Source organism: Rattus norvegicus, chromosome 5 (genome assembly GCF_036323735.1).
Source record: "Rattus norvegicus strain BN/NHsdMcwi chromosome 5, GRCr8, whole genome shotgun sequence".
NCBI lineage: Eukaryota > Metazoa > Chordata > Mammalia > Rodentia > Muridae > Rattus > Rattus norvegicus.
This window is the reverse complement of record NC_086023.1, coordinates 118055616-118079525: the sequence shown is the minus strand read 5'-3', so window position 1 is coordinate 118079525 and position 23910 is coordinate 118055616.

Below are 23910 nucleotides of genomic sequence, written 5' to 3'. Positions count from 1 at the left end.
GCCTGGCTAGCTCAGTCATTATGCCAGAAACTCAAGAGTCTCAATGAACTCTTGCCTGATTGCCTTTTACACACAAGGATAATCAGATCACTGATTCTGGAGGGCCTTCAAGGGTCCAAGTTGTGAATGTTGTTCTTACCCCTGGGCAGTCTGCTGGGAGGTCAGCTCACACATTCTTGTCCCATCTTCACAGAAAGGGTTGGAAATATTGGCTCCAGGCCTTGGCAGGCCTTTGCATCCCTTGGAACCCAGGTCTGTGTTTCCCTGCAGACTCTGGATCTGACCAGCTTTCCACCTTATTGAATACTGTATATTTCTTATAAATATTTTGAGATAATATATAATTTCTCCCTTTCTTTGCCTCTTTCTAAAACCTTTCATGTACCTGCCTCTGTTTGTTTTCTTTCAAATTTATGGCCTCTTTTTCCTTAACTGTTGTTGTTGTTATTCTTGTGTGTGTGTGTAAATAATAAATATAACCTGTTTAGCTTGTGTAATGTTACATATATATATATATATATATATATATATATATATATATATATATATATTTAGGGTTGATCATTTGATACTGGATAATTGATTGGTAAGGTCTTCATGTGGAAGACAACTTCTGCCTCAGCACCCGTTAGTTGCTTGTAGTTCTATTTCTTTTTTTTCTTTTCTTCTTTTTTTCGGAGCTGGGGACCGAACCCAGGGCCTTGCGCTTCCTAGGCAAGGACTCTACCACTGAGCTAAATCCCCAACCCCTGTAGTTCTATTTCTAGTGTCAGAACCCAGCCCAAGGATGGAGTTGTGTGAGGGGAATTCTGAGTATCCATGAGAAAAGTCCAAGAAAACAAGACAGGAGTCTTGTGACGTCAGTGTCTCAAAAAACAAAAAATAAAAAACAAAAAAACCTCCCAACTCCCCAAAAAAGCCCCCAAAACAAAAACAAAACAAACAAACAAACAAAACAAAACAAAACCCAAAACAAACAAGCAAACAAAACCCATGTAATATTCTTGGAATGTGCTTTTGTGTTCCTCTCAAGTACAGCCGACAGGAATGCGTTGACTTTAGATTATTCATTACAACCGGCTATTGTTATTTATTTATATGCCTCCATAGAAAACATGGTTTTACTGTGTGTGGCTTATCCTTGTGATTGTACACTTTACTCATGTGATATGCAGCCAGGAAGCCATGGGGCAGGGATGGCGATGGCGATGGAGGGGTGTGTGTGTGTGTGTGTGTGTGTGTGTGTGTGTGTGTGTGTGCGCGTGCGCGTGCGCGAGCACGCGAGGTGGGTGGGGCGCTGGCCTGGAGCAAGAGAGGTACAAGGCATGTCCAAACCTTGGAAATCTTACCTCGAGATTGGCAGGAGTAAGATCGCTCCCCACTCGCTTTAGGGCCTTCGTGTCCTGGTGCCCATAGCCCTGCATTCCACCCTTGTCCCACCAGAGTTCTTGTGGAGCCTTCCTCTCCCTTTCTGAGATCATGCCTAGCAGCTCCTGGAATTCCTCCTTATGTAAACGAGGCATTCCCATACCCAGTCCCTGACCAATGATGTACATTCACCCCCAAAACCCCTATTCACCCTCCAAAGGTTAACTAGTCTTTGTCCTCCCATTAAATGAGCTGTCTCACTGAAGCTGCCTCCCCAGAGTCTGTTTTGTTGTGCTCACAGCTGCCCAAGGTTGTGACCTGATCACAACAGCAAGGTCAGGGAAGCAGAGCCTGAACAACAATGTGATTCTTCTTAACTCTCGGAGTATAAATTGTCTGATCGTTCTGACTAGAATTGGCTATTGCATGAGACTTTAGTGTGCCTCATTTTTAGGTTCATTTTCCGGGGTCCCACTGCCTTTAGAGCAGTAAATAGTGTAGGGTTGAGGCCTTGTGAGCTTTCCCTTGTTCACATTAGCCTGTTTATTGGTGTCATCTTTGTTCAGGTCACATATACATAGGCGTGTTGATGAGTCATCCCTGACAGTGCCAGGAGACACAGTCTCACAGCAAACTCCCCGTTCCTCTGGCTCCTACAACTTTTCCGCTCCGTCTTATCAATGCGTTGTGTTGTAGATGTATCCACTGGAACTGGGATCCACAACTCTGCCGTCTGATCAGCTGTGGAAATTTACTTCTCACCCTCATGAAGGGAACCACTCTTTGATACAGATGGAGACCATGACAGAAAACCAGAGTCTATCAAAATGCTGTACAATTTCGATCAAAGATCTTCCCTGCAGTCCATAGGTACTCCGTAGGTTCAGTTTCAGTACATAGTACCATGACGATTGGTCTGGGGTTTCAGAGAGTCAGAGCTGTTCACAGATGGCCTGGTGTTGTCAAACCACCTATTAAGCCTTTCAAAAATGATGTCTTGTTGTTGTGCCAAGGAAAGATTTCCTAGGTATTTCTTCTCCTCTACTGCCTCTGCATGCAACTTTCTCTGCCCCCTTTAATTTCCCCTCTTTAAAATGTTTATAACTGATAGCATAATATAAATTTTCTGATACTCTCTGTCACAAGCGTGGCTCTCAACACTCTCTTGCTGTGAGTGAGACGTTTTCTATACCATCCCAATCCCTCCAGGGTTGATGATTTTTTTGTTGTTGTTGTTCTGCTTTTAAATGATTCCTGTTTTATTCTGTGACTAGAAAAGAGATTTCTGGTCATCACCTATCTCTTTTGATAACCGTTTTCCATGCCTACCTGTCACCTATCCACATTGTTGTATCTTTCATCAACGAACTTCTTTATTTCAAAGAGGCCCCAGTGCCAGCTCAGCTCTCCTCAGATGCATTAATCTGCCCAGGGGATATCCCTTATTTTTGACAGCATATCAATATTAAGTAGTCCAGGATAGCCTGAAACATAAAATGCTCTTGCCTACACTTTTGGAGTGTTGAGATCACAGGTGTACATGGTCATCTCTGCTTTCCAGTTCAGACTAAAGGTTCTTGTTCTTTTCTCCTTTGGTTATCAGTGTTTTTTTCTTCTGTACCAAGAACCCTGATGGTTAAGTGTATGGCAGAAGTGATTATGTTTTGTAATACATTGTAAAGCACATCATAGTCTCAGTGTAGTAGTGCTGATACTATAATTATTTATGCATTTTGAAGACATAACTTAAAATCTTTAAAATTTGCACATGCAACTTCTATTTTCCTCTTCCCTAAATTGTAAGATTATAAGAACATTCCATACTGCTCCCTCTACCTTTTAACCCTCCTTTTGCCTTTATCACTCACTGATTTTATATATATATATATATATATATATATATATATATATATATATATATATATATATATATATCTGTTAGTCCTCTTGACAGGGTCCACTTGGTCTCATTTTTTTTAAAAGATTTATTTATTTATTCTATGTAAGTACACCATTGCTGTCTTCAGACACACCAGAAGAGGGCATCAGTTACCATTACAGATGGTTGTGAACCACCATGTGGTTGCTGGGAATTGAACTCAGGACCTCTGGAAGAGCAGTCAGTCCTCTTAGCCACTGAGCCATCTCCCCTGCCCTGGTGGTCTCATTCTACAAGACCATGCTATCTACTGTTCTGTACAATAGTATTAGCCACATGCGACTCCCTAACACCCGTGGTGTAACTAATCTGGCTGAGCTTTTAATTTTACTGAAGTTAACTCATTACAGTTAAAGTCTACAAGGCCACATGTAGCTAGGCTAACATAATGGTCCCTTTAGTACTAGAAAATTTCTTAGGAAGGGCTCATGGGAACTACATGTTTTTGGTGGATTGGCAACAATTTATCTTTTTGGTATTTAAAGATCTATTTGGTTGTATATGAAATCTTTGACTCATATTCTTTCTTTTTGAGAATTTTAAGTATGTTACTTCATTTTTTGACATAAAATATTGTTAATGCTTTCCCACTTATAATCCTGTGTACTGTTTCCCTAGATGCCTGAAGAGAGTTTTTCTCTCTAGTCTTTTTCTAGAATGTGTACTACTGCTTCTGTAGACATTTCATCCCAATAACTACAGAAGATAACTTTAGTAACCGTGAATACCACTGTATGTCATGACTTCTGAGGATCCCAGTTTTCTTTGGTAAAGAGGTTGGTTCTAGTTCATGGATATTAAATGAATCTCCAAATCTAATATCTGAGACTGTGGTGGTTTGACTATGTTTGACCCACAAGAAACAGCACTATTAGAAGGCGTGCTTAATTGCACTTACTGGAGGAGGTATAGCCTTGTTAGAGGAAGTTTGTCACTGTGGAGGTATGGCTTTGAGGTTTCATAAGTATGCTCAAGTTTGGCCAGGGTGATCCTGGACGCTTGCAAAAGAGACTTTTTGTGACTGCTTTCAGATCAAGATGTAGAACTCTTGGCTCTTACAGCACCATGTCTGCTTGGACTCTGCCATGTTTCCTGCCATGATGATAATGGACTGAACCTCTGAAACTGTAACAGTTCAGAAAATATATATATATTCCTGGTTTTGATTTGTTATTTTAATTAAATAATTTTCTCAATGTTTTCCAGCTTATTTTTAGATACCGTGTGTCCTACTTGTCTTTGATTGTCAACTAAATAAAGCTTTGAGTAATTGGAAAGCAGAACTTCAACTGAAGAATTGCCTGGTTAAGATTGGCTTATGGAAAATTGTCTTGATTATTAATTGACTGTGTAAATGGCATAATCCTGGTCATGGGCTACATCATAATACTATCTAAGCATGGGCCAGAGAGCTTGATGACAATCAGGATTCCTCCACGGTTTCTGTTTCAAGTTCTTACTTGAGTTCTTGTTCTGACTTCACTCAGTGAAGAGTGGCATGGAAGTCAGAGCCAAATAAGCCACTTACTTTCCCGAGTTGCTTTTGTCAGAGTGTTTCACCACAGCAATGAAAGTATAACAGAAATCGATACCAAGAAGTGAAGTGTTGTTGTGAAAGATCTGAATATACAGCTTCTATGCCTTGGTCTGTTTTGTTGGTGGACTGAGAAGCGATTTTGAGCTCCGAGTTAGACAGTATGTGTGCTGAGAGCTTGGTGAGATGTTCGTGTGGGAGGCTGGAGGATAAAGTCTTGGACTGAACTAGGGGCCATTCCGATGATGTTTTGGTTAAGAACTGCATGTGCTGGTCATGCTAGTGTTGAGGAATCAGCTGTGATTCACAAGAGGTCAATACCATCGTGATGGGAACTAGTGCTTCACTGAGAAAAAAATGGAATGCTGATTGGCAGTGGTTAAATTTAAGCTATGATCAGGAAGCTGGAGTGATGTCTCAGTGGTTAAGAGCACTGACTGCTCTTCCAGAGGTCCTGAGTTCAATTCCCAGCAACCACATGGTGGCTCACAACCATCTGTAATGGGATCCATGGCCCTCTTCTGGTGTGTCTGAGGACAACAACAGTGTACTCATATACATAAAAATAAATAAATCTTAAAAAATAAGCTATGATCAGTAAGAAATCAGCATCATTGAAGTGAAATCTTTTGTGAATAGGAATTCATTTCCTCAGGATCAGAAAACCAAAGCTGTGGTCTGAGGGTGGCCAAGGCTACCTCAGCTGGCAGCAAGACTTTATACTTTTTAAGAGTCCCCATATGGTACTCATTTGGAAGGCATGAAAGCTGAAATATTTGAAAGAGTGGTGGAGACAATCTAGGATTGACACCTTGTATCAGGGTCATAGTCCATGAAGAGAGGCCATTGGTGAGGGCGGAATGTCAGTTGTAGTAGAGAACCCAGAACACTGGAAATCACAGGACAGTGGGATGCTTACCAAGGACAGTGGAAGGTGTGGTATGGAGCTCTCCTAAGCCTGTGAAAAGCTGTGTAGGCTATAGATGGCAGAGTTGGAAAAGTGGAATTGACCAAGCCCTTTGGAGCCCAGAAGATCAGTGAGTCCCAGGTTTTAGACACTGAACTATAAAATTGGATTTGTATTCTTATTTGTGAATTGGTTGATCCTATAGCTCAGTTCTTCCATTCTGGAATAAGAAGCATGAAAGCAGTTTTTAATTTTGTAATATGTTTCAGTTAAGTGATTTTTGGATTTTTGAAGATACAGTGGACTTTGTTGAACAATTTAAAAGAGTGTGGGACTTTAAAAGTTGGGTTGTGTTTGTATATGATGTTAGCATGAGATCTTGAGGACTCGAAAGAAAGGATTATGGTTTAAAAATGGTGTATTTTTGTGTCAAGGGGGACCATCAGGAAAGCCTCAACTGAAGAGTTGTTTAGATCATGTGGCCTGTGGGTGTAGATTGCTGTCTGTAAGCACTTGAGGGCTGGTGAAAGATAAGGCTAGAGCCTGTGATTGGGCAGTGGAAAAAGACTGTGGGCTGAGAGTTTTAGAGATGGGTAGAGAGAGACAGAGAGATAGAGGGGAGAGACAGAGATGAGGAGACCAGATGGAACATATAGGAGAGAAAGATGAACCTGATCCATGTGGCTTGAAAGGGCTATGGATATCATAGATGGACAATAGAATATTATAGGCTCCATTTGTTCCATCTAGGTGTATAGCTTGTATTTATATCAATTGAGTTTTGAGTTCTTTGTGTGGGCAATTTTGGGGTTGAGAATTTACTGTTATAAATCTGACTGATAAATTATAAGCCCCTGGAGTTTTCTTTATATGGGGCTTGGGTTTAGAGCCAGTCTTTCTAGACTAGCCACAGGGGACAGATGTCTGGGAATTTGAGCAGTTCAGGAAATTGGGCAGGGATAGGGGCAGAGCGATCGCTGTTGCCTGTGAGTAGCCCCTGTTAGCATGGATTGGTTTTAATAAGTATGCAACATGTATGTATGACTGTATGAGATTGTGTTGATTATTAACCAATATAAGAGGAACAAGTCTACTCTGTCCAGGTGGTATTATCACCAGGGAATGGTCTGGAGCATTATAAGAAAGCTAGGTAAGTATGAGTCAGAAAACAAGCTAGCAGGTAGAGTTCCTTCATGGATCCTCGCTTCATGTACTTGTCTAAGTTCCTGTTTCCCTCAGGGAAGGATGATGGCCTGCAAGTATTGGCCACATAAACTCTGTACTACCTTAAGTTGCTTTGGTCAGAGTGCTTTATCATAACAACATGTTGATACGAGAATAGCTCATTAGAGTTTTGATTTGTCTTAATTATATTTCTCAGGTGTGGGAATCTATTTTTTTCTCTTTTCTTCTTCCCTTAACAGCAATTCTATGTTGGAATTAATCTTTGTACTTTCTTTATTACCATTTTAATTTAAATTTGGTTTAATTGAACTTTTAGAATGAGGCTTGAGTTTCTCGCTTTAAAGAGCTCTTTTCCCATCCATCAGTGTTAACAAACATGATGGCCCACTCCTGAGATTGCCTGGTTCAGGCAATCTCCCATACTTTGATATAAACTTGTTTTTTTTTTTTTACTTACCTATGATGTTTCTATGCCACCACTCTTATTCCACTTCTAGAAGTTTCTTCTGTGGAGTTTTGTTCTTGCCAAACTTGGGTCTGTATTAAGCACTCGGTGAGACTACTTCAGCCCCTCGCAGACCTCACTCTTGGCATCTTGCATCAAACCACTGTTGAAGATTCTGAATCTACCCCTCCAGTGGCTGGCCTGTTGTACTTTTAGTTAGTGTGTTAGTAAGTTTTCAGTGCTTTGACAATTATTACGGAAAACCAATTTATAGAAAGATTAATGTCAGCCTACAGCTTCAAAAGTCCCAGTCCATGGCTGGGCAACTCCTTGGCTATGGGCCTGGGGTGAGATAGTACATCACAGCAGCAGGCACATTTAATAGAGGGTGCTAACTGCATGGAGGCCAGAAAGGAGTAAGAGGGAGCAAGAAGGATGCCAGGGACAAGACACATCCTTTAAAGACACACCCTACTTTCGCTAATGGCTCCAGTTAGCTATAAACTCAACTACTAAAGTTAGTGACCTTTTGATCCAATCACATCTCAACAGCACCACCAGCTGGGTCAGACCTTCAGTGTATGGGCCTTTCATGTGACAACTTTCAGCAGCAAAGATCTGCACAGCGGAGGAGTTTCAAGTCATTCAGCTTCATCATTGCTTTCTTTTACATCTCTAGCACAGATGCTAACGACATGTAGATCTTGTTACTATTGGTATTTTTTTCCCATCAGTCTGCATTTGGAGGTTTGTGGGGATACATTGCTGCTTACTTTTGTTGCAAATATCCATTGAACTTGGTCTTATATACGTTTTTAGTGTGGGTAGACTCAGAAAGAACCAGGACCACACTGCCATTGACATCCCCTTTTGCGTCTTGAGGGGTGGTACTGTGTGTATTCCTTAGGGTTGTGATTCAGCTTTTGACTTACTATTTGGCTTTCTATCCTTGATCTTTTCCTTCATGATGATAGAATTAATGTGGTGATTTATAAAACATTTTTATTGATTCTTTGTGAATTTCACATCATGTATCCCAATCCCACTCATCTCCCTATACTTCCTATCTGCTCTCTACCCTGGCAACCTCCTTCTAGAAGAAAAGAAACAATCAAAAACCATCTTCCTGTGAAAGCTGCTGTGCGTCACATGGGACACCCCTTTGCCCAAACAGCTTTATTTTTAAATGTTCACTGCAGTGAGTCATTGGTCTGTTTCAAGGCCTCTGACTTCTGCTACTCTATCAATACTGATCCTCACTGGGATTCCTCTCAGATATCCTGTTGTTGCCCAGTGTCATGGTGATTCTGAAATTTTGTTTCTGCAGGCCTGGCCTCTTAGACATGCTCTCACACAGTTCATTCATGGGGTAGATGTTAGGGTGGGCCAACACAAAACCCTGCATCTGGGCCTGGGTATTAGCTGAGATGGTCAGCCCACCAGTTCCCCTGTGCTTATGTCACTGGGGCACAGCTCTCCCAAACCTACACCACTGGGGCTAGTTCTCCAGCATTGCCCAGTGAGGGATGAAACCAGCTTACCTGCTCTCATGACCTTGGGGACAGCTCTCCCATGTCACTCAGGCAAGGGGTGGGGCCGGCACTCCTGAGTCCTGCAGCTGGTGAGGGGCAGAGCCGGCTCTGTGAAGCTCATGGACACCAACATATTCTCAGTCAGCAGTCCAGACTAGAGATGTCTGCATGGTCTTTGATGGTAACATGGGCCATAGACCTTGGCACAGACCCCTGCTGCTTCAGGGCCATGGACCTAAACAGTGGCACCATGGGTCAGGACCTCACCATAGCCTCGAGTGGCAGCACAGGCCAAATACATCAGGCTGTTCCTCACCACCCTCACACCTCCAGTTATCACCTCACTTCATTCTATACACACCATCGCTCAGCCACTTACTTGCTCATCTTACTGATGTCCAGGTTTCTGAGTGTCTTCCATTTTGCCCATGCTGTGTGGCAGTGGATAGGGGCAATTTGCAGGCAGGTGTCATCTGGGTGTGCTTCTCCCTGCCCATGCTGACTGAATATGGGGATTTCATCAGCTGCCAAAATGTTAGTTCAACTTTGTGTTTAGTAATTGGAAAATATCCACTGAATGAGTTAGTGAACCTTCTTGGTCTATTGCAAGAGGGATTCTAAACCAAACCTCATATATTACTTGACCATCTCAAGTCCTTAATCTTATCAATGGATTATATTTGAATTGATTTTTTTTGTGCTCCCACGGAGCTGACTACCACTGTCTGGGAGTACCCCAGAGCCTAGACATTTATTCCTTTTATTCCAGTGTATATTCAGCTTGGAAAATGGCTGTGGTTTTTTAAGGAGGCAAGGGAGTAGTTTACAGTAATCCTTTGGATAGTGACACTTAAATGTTCCATCATCGCCACTGAACCCAGGGAGCAGCAAAATCAGATTCAACATTGTAATAGCATGATGTGGTTTTGTGAAGTGAGAATGCAGAATCTGGCACAAAGAAGTGGTTGGTGTTACAATGAAGCATTATGATAGCACAGTGGCTCTTTTGTGATTTTAACATTCAGTCCTGTAATGTCAAAGTTCAGCATTGTGCTACAGCAATGAGCAATATGACATCACAATGCAGTATTGTGGTACCACAATAGAGTTTGTGATGCCAAAGCATTGTGATGGCAAATATTGTGATGGCACAATGAAGCCTTGTGGTGTCACAATGGGTCATCATAATATGATGCTGTGTTGTAATGGCACAATGGAACACTGTCATAACTCAAGGTGGATTTTGAAAGCACAATGGAGCATTCTTTTAAAATAATGTCATAAAGGAGGATTGTGTTAACACCATACATTGTGATTACAAAGTGGATCTTTGTTATGGCACCATGCGTCACTGCTGTAATACAATGGGTCATTATGATGCCACAGGAACAATGTGATGATGAAACAATGTTGCACTTTGATGGAATGATGGAGATTTGCTATGGCACAACAAGTCATTGTAAGATCACAGAGGAGCTTTGTTATCATTGCAGTGACACACTGGATCACTACAGTGTTGCAGTGTGGCATTGTGACGGCATAGTGGATCATTGTGTTGTCAGTAGAGCACTGCAATGACACATTGGATTATTACAATGAACCATTATGATGTTACAAAAAACAATGTGATAATATAGTGTTGCATTATGGCAGCACGATGGATCAATGTGATGATGACATTGTTGCATTGTGATGACATAATGTAGCTTTACGATGGCACAGTGAAGGGATGTGATGTTTCAATGAAGCATTGGTATCTCACAATCCAGCATCATGATGGGACATTGGTTCATTGTGTTGTCAAAAAACACTATTGTGGTTATGATAGCCACAAGGCTTTTTTATGATGTCACAATCCAACATTAGGATGGTATAATGGCTATCATGACCTCATACCTTCTATCAAGACAGGATACACACCTACTGTTTAAGGGGTTTTCATGTGGTTAAACCATAGATGTACTTTTCTGTGCCTTAGTGGAAGGATCATTCTTCGAATCCTTTGGCATGTTCAATGGTGATCAACTTATGTAGAATACTTCTCTTTTTAACAATACTAGCCCTTTAAGTCTTTGAACTTTTTGTTTGTTTTGAGACAGGATTTCTCTGTGCAGCCCTGGCTGTCCTGGACTTGCTCTGTAGACCAGTGTGGCCTCAAACTCACAGAGATCCATTTGCCTCTGTCTCCCAAGTGCTGGGATTACAGGCATGTACCACTACCACCTGGCAAGTCTTTGAGCTTTTAAATCTTACATTATGTTTCGTTTCACTTGGTGTGAGCTTCTTTTGAGGCTACATTTCAGCTGATCAACTAAGCACACAGATACATGGCTCTTGAATTAGACTTTTGAAATAAAAGTTTCTAGCAAATATATCTATGTTCATGTTTCGTCTTTCTTTGATTATCCTTCCTTCAATATAAATCTGTTATGGCACATATTTCCAGTTTCTATATGTGTAAATATCCAGAAACTGCAAGTATTTAAATGCGTATTCTTTTCTCTTTGAGATATGATTGATATGACTCATAGGTCAAGAGACAATACAATGATTAAAGTCCACTGTAAACATAGTTCCTACTCATACATGTGGTGTCTGCTGGATGGAAGGCTGGAAGTGGGAGAGGGACCGGAGGGCACTTGCACTAGTGTGCTTGCTAGGAGTCAGGGCTGGTGTCAAACTAAAGGGCAGATCATGAAGGATTCTCAGCATCTCTGGGAGAATGGTCATAGAAGAGTCCACAGGCAGAATTAGCTTATTGGATGGAATGAGGGGTTGTTTTGGCAGCAAGAGAAGCCTAGGGATTCTGAGAGCTATGGGGATTTATATGACCATGAATTTACCAAAATATGCTCATTTTAGATTTCTGGGTTTCCACCTTTTCAGAGTAAAGTCTAACTTAAACATAGATAACCAAGTAAGACTATAAAGTCAATCGAATTTGAATTCAAAACTCAGTCTTGGTATCTTAGTTTTGGAATCATTCTATTGGCTTAAGAGATTTTAGAGCTTGTCTGAGGGCAATTAAAGAACTGTCCAAGGGCTGGAGAGATGGCTCAGCCGTTAAAGGCTAGGTTCACAACCAAAAAAAAAGAACTGTCCAAGTCTCTAATTTTGCCTAGCCTGCAGGCATGTCCAACATGTGACTTGAGATTACCCACAGAGTTCACACTCAAGAATCATGCAATCTAGTTACAAACAAAAAGCAAGGGAGCAAGCAAACAAAAAAAGGCATCAAAATATTTTAAGTAAGTTTATTATTTTGTTGGGTGTTGTTCATAACTGTCCCCTCACTGGCTACAGGTTAGACACACCTTAAAAAATCTTTAAAAAACCTTAGCTTATAATTTCTTTTCTTGGGCTCTCTATTGCTTCAGAAATGTCCTACAGCTCCTTAGTCTCTAATCACCCTTTTCCTACTACACTGATCCAGCAAGGTATTGCCTTTTTGAGACACACAATTAAATGGCACATTGGACCATTATGGGGCTAGACTGTGGCACCACTGAAAATGTGGTGATTTAGCTAACTATTTTTGTGGCCATGCCCTGAACTCACTCTCTCTCTCTCTCTCTCTCTCTCTCTCTCTCTCTCTCTCTCTCTCTCTCTCTGTGTGTGTGTGTGTGTGTGTGTGTGTGTGTGTGTGTGTGTTCTTCAGGAAGAATTGAGTTATACTTGTCTTCAACCATGTGAGTTTTCCCAGGGGGATGTAAAGAAATGCTTGCTTACCCCAAACAGAGAGGGTAGCAACAGATTAAAGAAAGGATTGCCATCCGAGTACAGTTTGATGAATCAGTGAGATTATTAGGACTATTTACAAGAGACTGGATAACTCAAAGGCAGGTAAGCCACCAGGATCTTTGCCATAGACATTGTTAGTAGAGCCACTGGCGAGTCCTAATCCTTCCTAAATCTTATACTACCACTCTATCACCTTCAAGCCAACAAAGTCAGGTAACTACTGTCAGTCAAGTTCTTATTGTTGGGAGTCTGCTGTCTATAATTACTTCTACTTCTGAAATCTATATTAGTCACAGCACAGTATAAGAGAGAAAACACTCTGGATATTTTAAGCATGAAAGGATCATATACAGGAAATGAGGCACCTTAAAAAATATTGGAAAATGTTAGATTAACATGAATCAGGAAGCCACAAATGGAACTATTAAATTTAATGCTCATCATCATAGATTCTATTTAGAGATAAGGTAGCTGGGTTAGGAAGCCACTTCCTCTGTCACTACTGAAATTTTCTCGACACCCACAGAGGTGTTAACCATTCACAGAGTCTGGTCATCAATGCCATGAAGCTGCTTGTAATACGTATGCTTTTGTGGGCTTGCTTGTTAGCAGAATAGCAAAAAGACAGCAACCTGCTTTATATTCAAAACTTTTGCAAATGCATCAATCGCCAGAACCTAATTTGCATATAAAATGCAAGCAGTCTAAAAGACTGGGTGATGTAGTTTTTAACCCATAGGCTCTCTAAGGAGATGGGAAGAGGTGCTATCCAGAGTATTGAGAAACTGTTTTGTTAGTGGGTGTCACAGTTAACTTCAGCTCTCGACTTGACACAAACCTAACATCGCTGGTGAAGAGGGAGCCTCTGCTAATTATCTAGGAGAGCTCTGCTTACTCTGGGCATTGCTACTGTCCCTGGGCCAATGGTCTTGGGTTGTATAAGAGAGCACTCTGAGCAAGCAAGGGGAACACTCCTGTAAGCAGTGCTCTGCCATCATCTCAGTGCCTGACTGCAGGTTGCTGCCTTGAGTTGTAGCCCTGGCTTCCCTCAGCGATAGGGTGTACAATGAAGTAAACCCTTTCCTTCCCAAGCTGCTTTTGACCAATGTTTTACTACAGCAATAGAGAAACAAATGAGAACAAAGTTGGTATAAAGAGTGGGCTATTACTGTGACAGAAATGACCGTGGTGTTTTGTGGAGGACTGTGGAAGGATTTAGAATGTTGACCTGGGAACGCCATTGACTACTCAGCTAAGTAAGCTCTCCTGTGGGTGTGTAGAAGATATGAATGCTGGGAGAAACGCAAATGATGGGGGGGGGGGGCAGACTTGTGAAATTTCAAAGCAAAGTAAAACTCTATCAGGCCTGTTTGTGTGATTCTTTGGATTAAGGATCTATGGACCTGAAACCTTTGCTTTACTGGGATAATGTATGCTGGCTAGCTGGGGCTCAAAACTCAGCTGTGATTAATAAGAGATCATTGTGGCAAAATCTCAGACACCTTCCTCCAGGGTCATTCAGCAGAAGCCCTGGTCCAGGGAGACCAATGCTACTGTATCAAGCTGTAAGCTGAACTTAGCAATGTTTAAGAGTCTCCCTTAGGATACTGATTTTCAAGGAATGGAGTAGTCATAGAGAACAGGTAAGATGTGGCACTGTGGAGCAGAGTTAGAAGAGAGGCCATTGGCTGAAGGTGAAGCCTCAGTTGTAGAGGAGACCGCAGGATACTGGAGGCGCAAGGCAAGTGATGTGTACTATGGATGCAGAACTGGAGAAGTAGATCTGGCTGAGCCCTTTGTAGCTACAAGATCATGAGTTCTTGCAGGACTTGAACTACAGAATCTGATTTATACTGCTAGATGTTCAGTTTTGCTTTGATTTAATATTAACCATATTCCAGCTTTCCCTTTTTGAAATAATCAAGTATTTAACATGTTTTTTTTTCTTCTTACAGGAACCCATAGTGAAGAGACACCTGATTTTTAAGGTGGTGCTAACATTAACTTGAGATCTTAGGGAGAAACAAGACAGGGCAGGGTATAGTGGGCTTGTGATAGCTAATCTTGGTTTTCAACTTGACAGATCTGTGAAGAGAAACCTTCCGTGAAGAACTACTTCAATGAGAATTGGCCACTGGGCATGTCTGTGAGGCATTTTCTTTTAAAAGTATTTTTTATCCTTTGAGAATTTCATCTACTATGCTTGGACCATATTTACACCCCCTCCCCATTTCTCAACCTAACTCCTCCAAGATCCCACTCTGTAGGGTTCTGATGCTCTGATCAGGAGTCTCTGTGTGAACACTGAAGGTCCTGCTCCCTAATTGGTCCTTGATCAATCAATAAAGATGTTCACAGCTAATGACTGGTTGGAAGAGGCGGGACTTGAAAATGCTATTTTGAAGAAGTTATACCACCTCTGACTTTTACAGTTTTTCTTGCCTTTTTCTACGCTAATCTCTGAGCCTGGGGAGCAGTGTGTGTGTGTGTGATAGAGATGTCCCATAAGGGGTCAGAGCTTCACTCTCTCTTATCTTATACACACTGCAGATGTTGGTCTCTATGTTAATTGCCATCTACTGAAGAAGAAAAACCTGTCTGGCGTGCACTGAGAGATACAATAATACAGGTGTGTCTCTGATGAGAACCAATGGATGTTATTAAAGGCACACATGCCTTTAATCTGGATCTTTATGGCTTGGAGGACAAACTGGTCTACACAGTGAGTTTCAGACCAGCTGAAACTATGTTATATGAGCTTGTCTCAAGTAATAAAAGAAAACAAACAAAACAAAAAGCATGAAGAACCAAGGGAGCAGTTTGATACTTCAGGATAATAATAGAAGGTTCTTTCCTAGGGTCTATGATCTATCTAGACACAAGTTCTTGGTCTTGATAACTATACCAGGGATGCTTTCCACCTTAGAAGGGGCTGTAAATGGAATGAATGGTAACTAGTTGATTAATTCCATAACCTTTGTGTCACTATTGTACCCATCGGCAAATCTTGTCAAGTCAGCAATCACTGTAAAGCTCAGGATTCATTCACGGGTGGGTAAGTTGATGATCACTTTTCTAGTTATATGTATTGCATCTTCCCGTACAGTGAAAGCTAGCCAATAGAGAATGAAGTTTCCAGGTTGGTAGCTATTCAATTTTTTCATGTTCTATGACGTGGTATATGGTATTTTCAGCAATAGCGTGTTACCATGAAGTTCTGGAGGTTAACTAAGAGCAATGGAAAAAGCCTGTAACTTTTGGGGTCTAACATTGGGGGCAGGCCTACTGTCTGATTTTGTGTGTCAACTTGATATAAGCTAGAGTCAGCAGAGAGGAAAGGGGCCTTCATTGAAAAAAATGCCTGCATGAGATCCATCAGTAAGGCTTTTTCTCAACTAGTGATTAATGGGGGAGAGCCCAGCCCCTTGTGGATGGTGTCATCCCTGGGCTGGTAGTCTTGGATTCTATAAGAAATCAGGCTGAGTAAGCCATGGGAAGCAAGCCAGTAACTAGCACTCCTTCATGGTCTCTGCATCAACTTTGGCCTTCAGGTTCCTGCTCCATTTGAGTTCCTGTCCTGATTTCCTTCAGTGATGAACAGCAGTGTGGAAGTGTAAGCTGAATGAACTCTTTCCTCCAACTTGTGTTTTGGTCATGGTATTTCATCTCAGTAGGAGAAACCCTGACTAAGACAATGGGGCTTCTTTTCCTGAACGCTCCGAAGCCATTAACCCATTCTATTGGACTTTTTATTTGGTAGACATTATCACCCTGTTAGAGAGTGACTCTATTTAAACTCTTTGTACATAGTAAAAAGTAGTAGTGAGTTTTATAGTATAGTATAGTTTCCATGTGACATTTTCCCCTAAGACTTTGACTGTTAGTTATCCCCCCCTGTACAGTGAAAACTCTTCCTCATTCCTCAACAACGCTGTCAGTCCAGATAAATCTATCATTCCATCAGAAGTAGTTTGTGTAAAGGTAACACAAATGTATCAAGACAGGTTCCTGAGCTGCTCAAGTCCTTCCTGAAACAGCCCCTGAAGCTGCCACAGCCTCTGATCTCATTACACGTTCCAATGCCTCCTTCAGAAGGGAGAGCGGAAAGTGTGTTCAAACTGCATCCGTGCCTCTCCATTCTCCCTGATACCTTCCCAGGTGCTCACTGCCTTTCATTTCTGTTTGCTGAGAGTACCTTTCATGGCATCCATTAATCTAGAACCCTTCCCCTTAGTCTGTGAGATAAGCCCCACCTATCTCTCTTCTCTGGGGCTCTGCAAGGTGACAGGCTAGGTAATTGAATTAACTAATTTAACTAATACATAATAAGGTCCCATTGGCTTCATGTTTCACCCTTTGAAACCAGCATTTGCATTTTAAATGAAGCATCATAGACAGCAAGTCTGACAAATTGCTTCATGTTCTCAGGACAAATGTACTCATTTTACAGAGGAGGCTATGCAGGCTCAGAGGGCGAGCTGGAGGGCTCTGGACAGCTGAAGGGTAGAGCCAGCTGTGGAGCTGGTTAAGCGTTTGGTACCCCTGTACCATCCCATACTGACTTTCACAGCACAACCAGCTCATAGAAGAATTTCCAGGGACTGTGGAGACACATGTTTTGAGTCACAAAGAGTTTCAACATGGTTTTACCCCTTCTCTCTTACAATTAGTGTTTTGGGCACTGCTTATCTGGGCAGCATGCAGGGTACTTAACATGGACCACTTCATCTGTTACTTGCTTGTATGTCTTCAGTGTCCAGACCAAGGTGAGCCGAGTGGACAGTCATTATAAGTTACTGAGAGAATAAATGATAGATGAACGGTCACCAGTCATACAGAAGACAGAATCGGGCATCTGTGGCTCTTTGCAAGGATATTCTATTAGTGACTATCTTCCTAACATTCTTCAAATCACAGAAGTGTTCACTATCTTCTTCTTTCTCACCCCTTCCTCCGTCTCCTGCCCTCCTCTCCTGTCCCTCTCATCTCTCTCCTGGTGCTGGAGATTGAACTCAGGTACATGCTGGGCCTGTTCTCTGCTGGTGAGGCACACCCCCAACTCTATTTCCTGATCAGACATTTTCTGCCTTTAATTGTTTATTTTTGCGTCTAACTGCATATGCTGATATCACCTTTCTAGCCTCTTCTCCTTCATCATATTTCTTTTCTTCATAAAATTATCCTCTTCCTTTTGCACGATTGGGGAGTGTTATACATACAGAGTACCAGATTAATCCGTTCTGATTTTTTCTCAGATAGGGATTAAAAAAAAAGGAGCCTTGGAAAAGCCTTCAAATCAACAGTAATTTAAAATTTTCACAACATGAAGAGGCAGATTGCAAAATGAATCTGACACTTTGAAAAATCCTCCCAGAAGACGGATGAATGTGTTCCCACTTCACGAAGGCTTGCTCCATAAGTATTCCATAAATATCGATGTCAGGGTTGTTAAGCAATTAATATTAACCTATTGAGAAAGCATTTCTTTTCTACACGGCTGCCTTCCAGTGGGGAGACTAATTAAATATTAAGGACCATGTTAGATATTTTCTATAATTACAGTTTCTGCTGTATTTACAAATGATGTGTCTACATGGAGAGAGAAATAATGATATGGTATTAAGCCACTCATCCCTAAACACAATGCAATGCAGATCTTTTCAACATGGCCCCTCTCTGCCAGGCCTGCCTGTGGCAGTGACTGCCATGTGCTTCTCATATCTAGTTCTGTAAGGGCCCATGAGTCACTGAAGAATGACACCCCGACCTCAAATAGTATGCAAATGCAAAGGGTGTTCTAGTCCACAGAGGTCCAGCATGCTGGGGTCTCCCATTACTAAGATAGAGATCCCTAAGTGAGCTCATAAGCCCAATTTAAAGCACATTAGAGGAGTTCTGGGGTGTGTGAGCTTTGTCTTACTCAATCTCTAGTCATCCTGGAACCATTACTAGGACAGAGGGTACGGGGTGGAAGCTTGCTCAGGAATCCCACGGTAGGTGGCCTTTGTTTTATTCTATCTCTAGTCAAGTGCAGTAATGAGAATGGGGAAAATGTAGAACAGGAGTTCAATCTGTGACTGTGAACAATCAATTGAGATAACTCACTACCTTTGGACCAGCCTGTCTCATCCCTCTTAGTTCAACATGATCTGAAAGGCACCAGTCTACATACTCATGCCTTGTTGGTGTACTTGGTTGTTATTTAGTTTTCTGTTTTGTTTTATTCATACAAATCCTCTGTGTATGTGGTAAACTATGGCTGGATAAGATGAAAGGGATAAAATCAGATAAAGAATAGGCTAATGCTCTCACCACAGATGAATTGTAAGTGGGCATGGTAAGGCATATATAGGTTTTGCTAAACACACACACACACACACTCATTTATACACAAGCTCACACTCACAAACACACATACACACATATACACATATGTACACACACACACTCATACCCACTCACACACACTCTCACACGTGCTGAGGCAGGACATGGAGGACTCATGGTGTTTGAAAGGGCTATAAAAAGGACTTGACGGACAGTGGCTGAAGCTGAACTAGGTGTGCTTTCAGAGCTAGCTGTGCAATGCTTGTGGATATCCAGTTCTTGATGATCTTTAAGTCCCTTAAAGAGGCAGAGCCAAGAACTTTCCCTGGCTTCCTTCCTGGTCCCTCCTGCTGTTTCGAGCTGAGACTGAGGACTGGCTGTCTCTGCTAGGTAGTACCACCTACCTAGCAGACAAATATAGAGAAGAGACTGAAGGAAAGGCTGCCCAGTGGACTGGTCCCCAACTTGGGATCTATCTCATGGTGGGAACACAAAGGCTTGACACTATTATTGATTCTATGATGTGCTTACAGATAGGAGCCTAGCATGATTGTCCTCTGAGAGGCCCTACCAGCAGCTGACTGGGACAGATGCAGATACTTACACCCAACCATTGGACTAAAGTCAGGGACCTCTATGGAAGATTAGGGGAAGGGTGGAAGGAGCTGAAGGGGAGGGTGACCTCGCAGGAAGATCAGCATCTCAACTACCCTGGACCTCTGGAGCTCCCAGAGACTGAGCCACCAACCAGGCAGCATACACAGGCTGTTCTGAGGCCCTTGGCACATGCATAGCAGAGGACTGTCTGGTCTGGCCTCAGTGGAACAAGATGTGCCAAACCTTGAGAGATTTGAGGCCCCAGGGAAGGGAATTGCTATGGTAGTGGTGGTGGTGGGGTGGAAAAGGGGAGTACCCTCTCTAAGGTAAGGGGGAGGGAAAATGGGATGAGGAACTGTGGGAAGGGGGATCAGGAGGGGAGACAATGACTAGAATGTAAATAAATAAAATAATTTAATATAGGAAAGATAATGTGATGATGATGATGATGATGATGATGATGATAGTAACTTTTAACTTCTTAGGTATGTCAAGTTGACAACTAAGATTTGCCATGGCAGTAAATAAGATTAGCAGGGCAGAAGCTTCTAGAGTTTTTAAAGATGGCTGGTTAGGGCATGCCAGTGTTCAGGGTGACAGTGTAAAGCAAACACGATGGTCTTTCCAGTTCTAAGGTGCAGCGGGTAATAACCAAGATTAAATCTTAGACCTCTGTGTCTTTCTGCCAACCATGGATCTCTCAGTAACCAGGACTCCAGCTTCTGTGGAACCAGAGAGAGTCCCTAGTACCCAGATCTCCATCCCAGTGGCTTTAGAGGTCAGTGCAGGCCCAAGCACCTGCCCACAGTCCTCTGAGAAACCGGAGCTTTGTTTCCAGTGGAATGCAAGGTAAATACGTGGTAGGGTTCTGATGTCTGAAGTGCAATTGACTCAACTGAGTCTGCATATTGATTGGTCGTGTAGGACCATTGCCAGGATACGGGTATTGGGAATCAATAGCGAGTAGACTGGCAGGGCACAAGTAACCTGACCAGGGAAATGGGAATGGAGGACGTCTGTAGGGAGGGGGAGGGATATAAATATGGCAAAAGGGAGGAGGGGAAAGGGGATAACAGGATACATTGATCTGATGGGGGAGGAGGTGCTTCTTAGGGGAGGAAAAGGGAGGTAAATACACAAGGAAGTAGGTAGTAAAATATGTAGGTATGTAAAATAGCAATATGGATGGAAAAAAGCCACAAGGAATTAAACTCTTAACTATTTAACAAACAACAACCACCAAACCCATAACAAACAATTCAGGGTATAAATATACATCCATAGGTTTAAGGAACTTTTCATATCTGTGCTGATAACATAACCTTTAGAACCAAAGACTACCTAACAAAAACCCCAATACCAGACGTGGAAAGTCCTCTTTTGAGTTGTGGGCCACGGGTGTTTAAGAGACTCCTATAGCATGCAGCCTATTGCTGCTGCCCTTGGCTACTACTCAGAGATGGAAGGTAAGTCCCTATTGCTGAAGACACCATGCATTTCAGAAACAGGGCCCAGAAGCTCCTGAGTTGGAACTGACCTGAATGCCTTCTCCATGAGGACCAGCTTCCTTCCTTCCTTCCTTCCTTCCTTCCTTCCTTCCTTCCTTCCTTCCTTCCTTCCTTCCTTCCTTTCTTTCTTTCTTTCTTTCTTTCTTTCTTTCTTTCTTTCTTAAAAGGATATAAGTACACTGTAGCTGTCTTCAGACACACCAGAAGAGGGCATCAGATCTCTTTACAGATGGTTCTGAGCCACCATGTGGTTGCTGGGAATTGAACTCAGGACCTCTGGAAGAGCAGTTGGTGCTCTTAACCCCTGAGCCATCTCTCCAGCCCGAGGACCAGCTTTCATGGTACCAGAATGTTCTGGTTTGTCCTGGAGTTATCCGTATTTTGATGCTAATTCCACTGCCCTAAGTACAGCTGCTTAGTCAGTACTCAGGAGTCAGTGTCACCAGAACCTTCTCCCCATTGAATTTGTAAAATACAGGTGAGGGGCAGGTACAGGATAGAAGGAGGCCTGTCATTGGAGGAGAAGGAAGGATGGGTGGGAGAGAAGTTTGAAGGAAGAAGAGGAGACAGGAAGGAGAGGGAGAGAAGCCGTGGCAGGACAATGGAGGCTGATGTTAAGATTCCGCTCTGTGTATTTACAGGTTGTTATTAATGTTCTTAAGGGATGGATGGTACCGGGCTTTGTATGTTTAAGTGGGCAATTATATTTTACCAATTGGGTCAAAGATTATTGTGTTGTGTGTTCTTTTATGTGATGGTTTGAGTCTAGGAAAGTGTGGGGCGGCTGGAGACACTGGTCTGCCATGGAGTTGGGATGTGTTTCCGCCAAGATATCTAGCATAAAAGACACCAATACTTTTTTTATTTCTTATATTTTTACAACACCAGAAGGTGCCATGCAAGCTTCCAAAGGAGAAAGGCATTCAAGAGCCCACCCAGTTATGACATCATGAATCACGTTAATGACCAACATGACTCGATGACCCTAACGGTGCATATCTTGTTGATAACCAACTGCTCTCTAATTAGATTTGAGACCCCTTCAACAGGAGAAGAACCATGCCTGATACTGAAAACCTAGTTAACTACTCAGTGCGAGTGAAATCACGGTCATCGGAGGACAATCTACTGCCACTAATTTACCGAAGCAGCACGATCCCAAACAACACTGTATAAACATGTGTCATTTCACCACAGAGAAGTATAGTCTTCACCCCTCATCCGGGAAACTTAGCAACAGACACTAGAACAGAAAAACCACAACCAACCAATATGCTTAATCCTTATTTTACAATGTCGTGTTCTGCATTACAGATAAACACAATAGGCTTTGATTGTTTCTTTGAGAACAGGTCTGTCTTTGTTATCCAAGCTGGTCTTTAACACGTGGCTCAAGCAATCAGCACCCACAGACTCCCAAGCATCTGGGATTACAGCATGATGTATTGTTTCAATAAAAAGGAAATATGTAAAGCCCAGATGTTCCTGAAAGTTCTTTGTTTAGTAGTGTTAGTCTACCTGCCAATTTCCTTCCTCTACACCTTTACAGTAACAAAAAAGATTTTTCAAATTCTCCCTCTGCACCCTACTCCAAATCCCCACAATCCCTGACTTTTCCTTGTAAAGGCAGGAACTCTGTCACAACTGCAAATTCCAGGTGAACAATGCATACTGTTCTGAGGGACTTCACTCTGCCAGCAGGGCCTTTTCTGGTTTGGACATTTTTATTACAGAAACCACCATACAGCTTTCGATTTTCCTGACCAGTTTGGTGATTTTAGATTATTGACATTTTCAAATAACAGAAAGAGAAAACAGAAGTGTTATTGTTAACCTCAACCAAATAACTAGGTAAGTTAAGTAGATTCAAGTAGGGTTAAGCAAAACACTTGTTGTTTGACAATTTCATACATGTATACATGCATATATTATATCTTTTTACCTCCTCTTTACCCTCTCTCACCCCCATCCTAGTCTTGTTAAAATACCTGTTTATTTGTCTGTTTGTTTTGAACTCTCCTGGAACTTGCTCTGTAGACCAGGCTGGCCTCAAACTCACAGAGATCCATGCCTGCTTCTGCTTCCTGAGTGCTGGGATTAAAGCTGTGTACCACCACTGCTTGGTTGGTGAAATACCTTTTGTAACAAACCCACCAACTATTTTCATGTTTTTGTTTTTCGACCTACTGAGTTCAATTAGGATTATATATATGAGTGTGGGTGTGGGAGAGGGTATTTATTGGAATACCAGCAATTCAACAGTGCCTACGTAATTGCAAAAGAAGACTTCCCAATTAACTGTCAGTAGCTCCCCGAGAAAGGGTAAATCCTCATGAACCCTTCCTGCATTCACAACAATGTCTTATACAAGTAATGTACAGGTAACTATAGCTGCTGGGGACTCATGAGTACAATGACCTTGTCATGTACAGAGGACAGCATTCCACAGCACTCGTCCCTGCCCTACAGCTCTGACATTCTTCCGGTTCTCTTTCAAGTGATGTTTCCTGAGACTTGTAGGGGGTAGTATTGATATTCATTTATTCCTGAACGTCCAACAATCACTTTTTCTAAGCATCTTGACCAGTTTTCGGTCCCTGCATTTAATAATCATCACCCATAGCAAAATGAAGCTTTTTAAACCAAGATTCAGAACTGCTCTGAGAGGAAGATATGAGCATAAATATTTAGAAGGCGATTTGATAATACATTCACTTAGCAAAACAATGATAGTAGGTTCCTCCCTGGGGAGTATGACCTCTCCAGCCTTGGACTTTTGACCAGGTTTATAGTACTAACAATGGTTTTTCTCCCAGGGAGTGGGTCT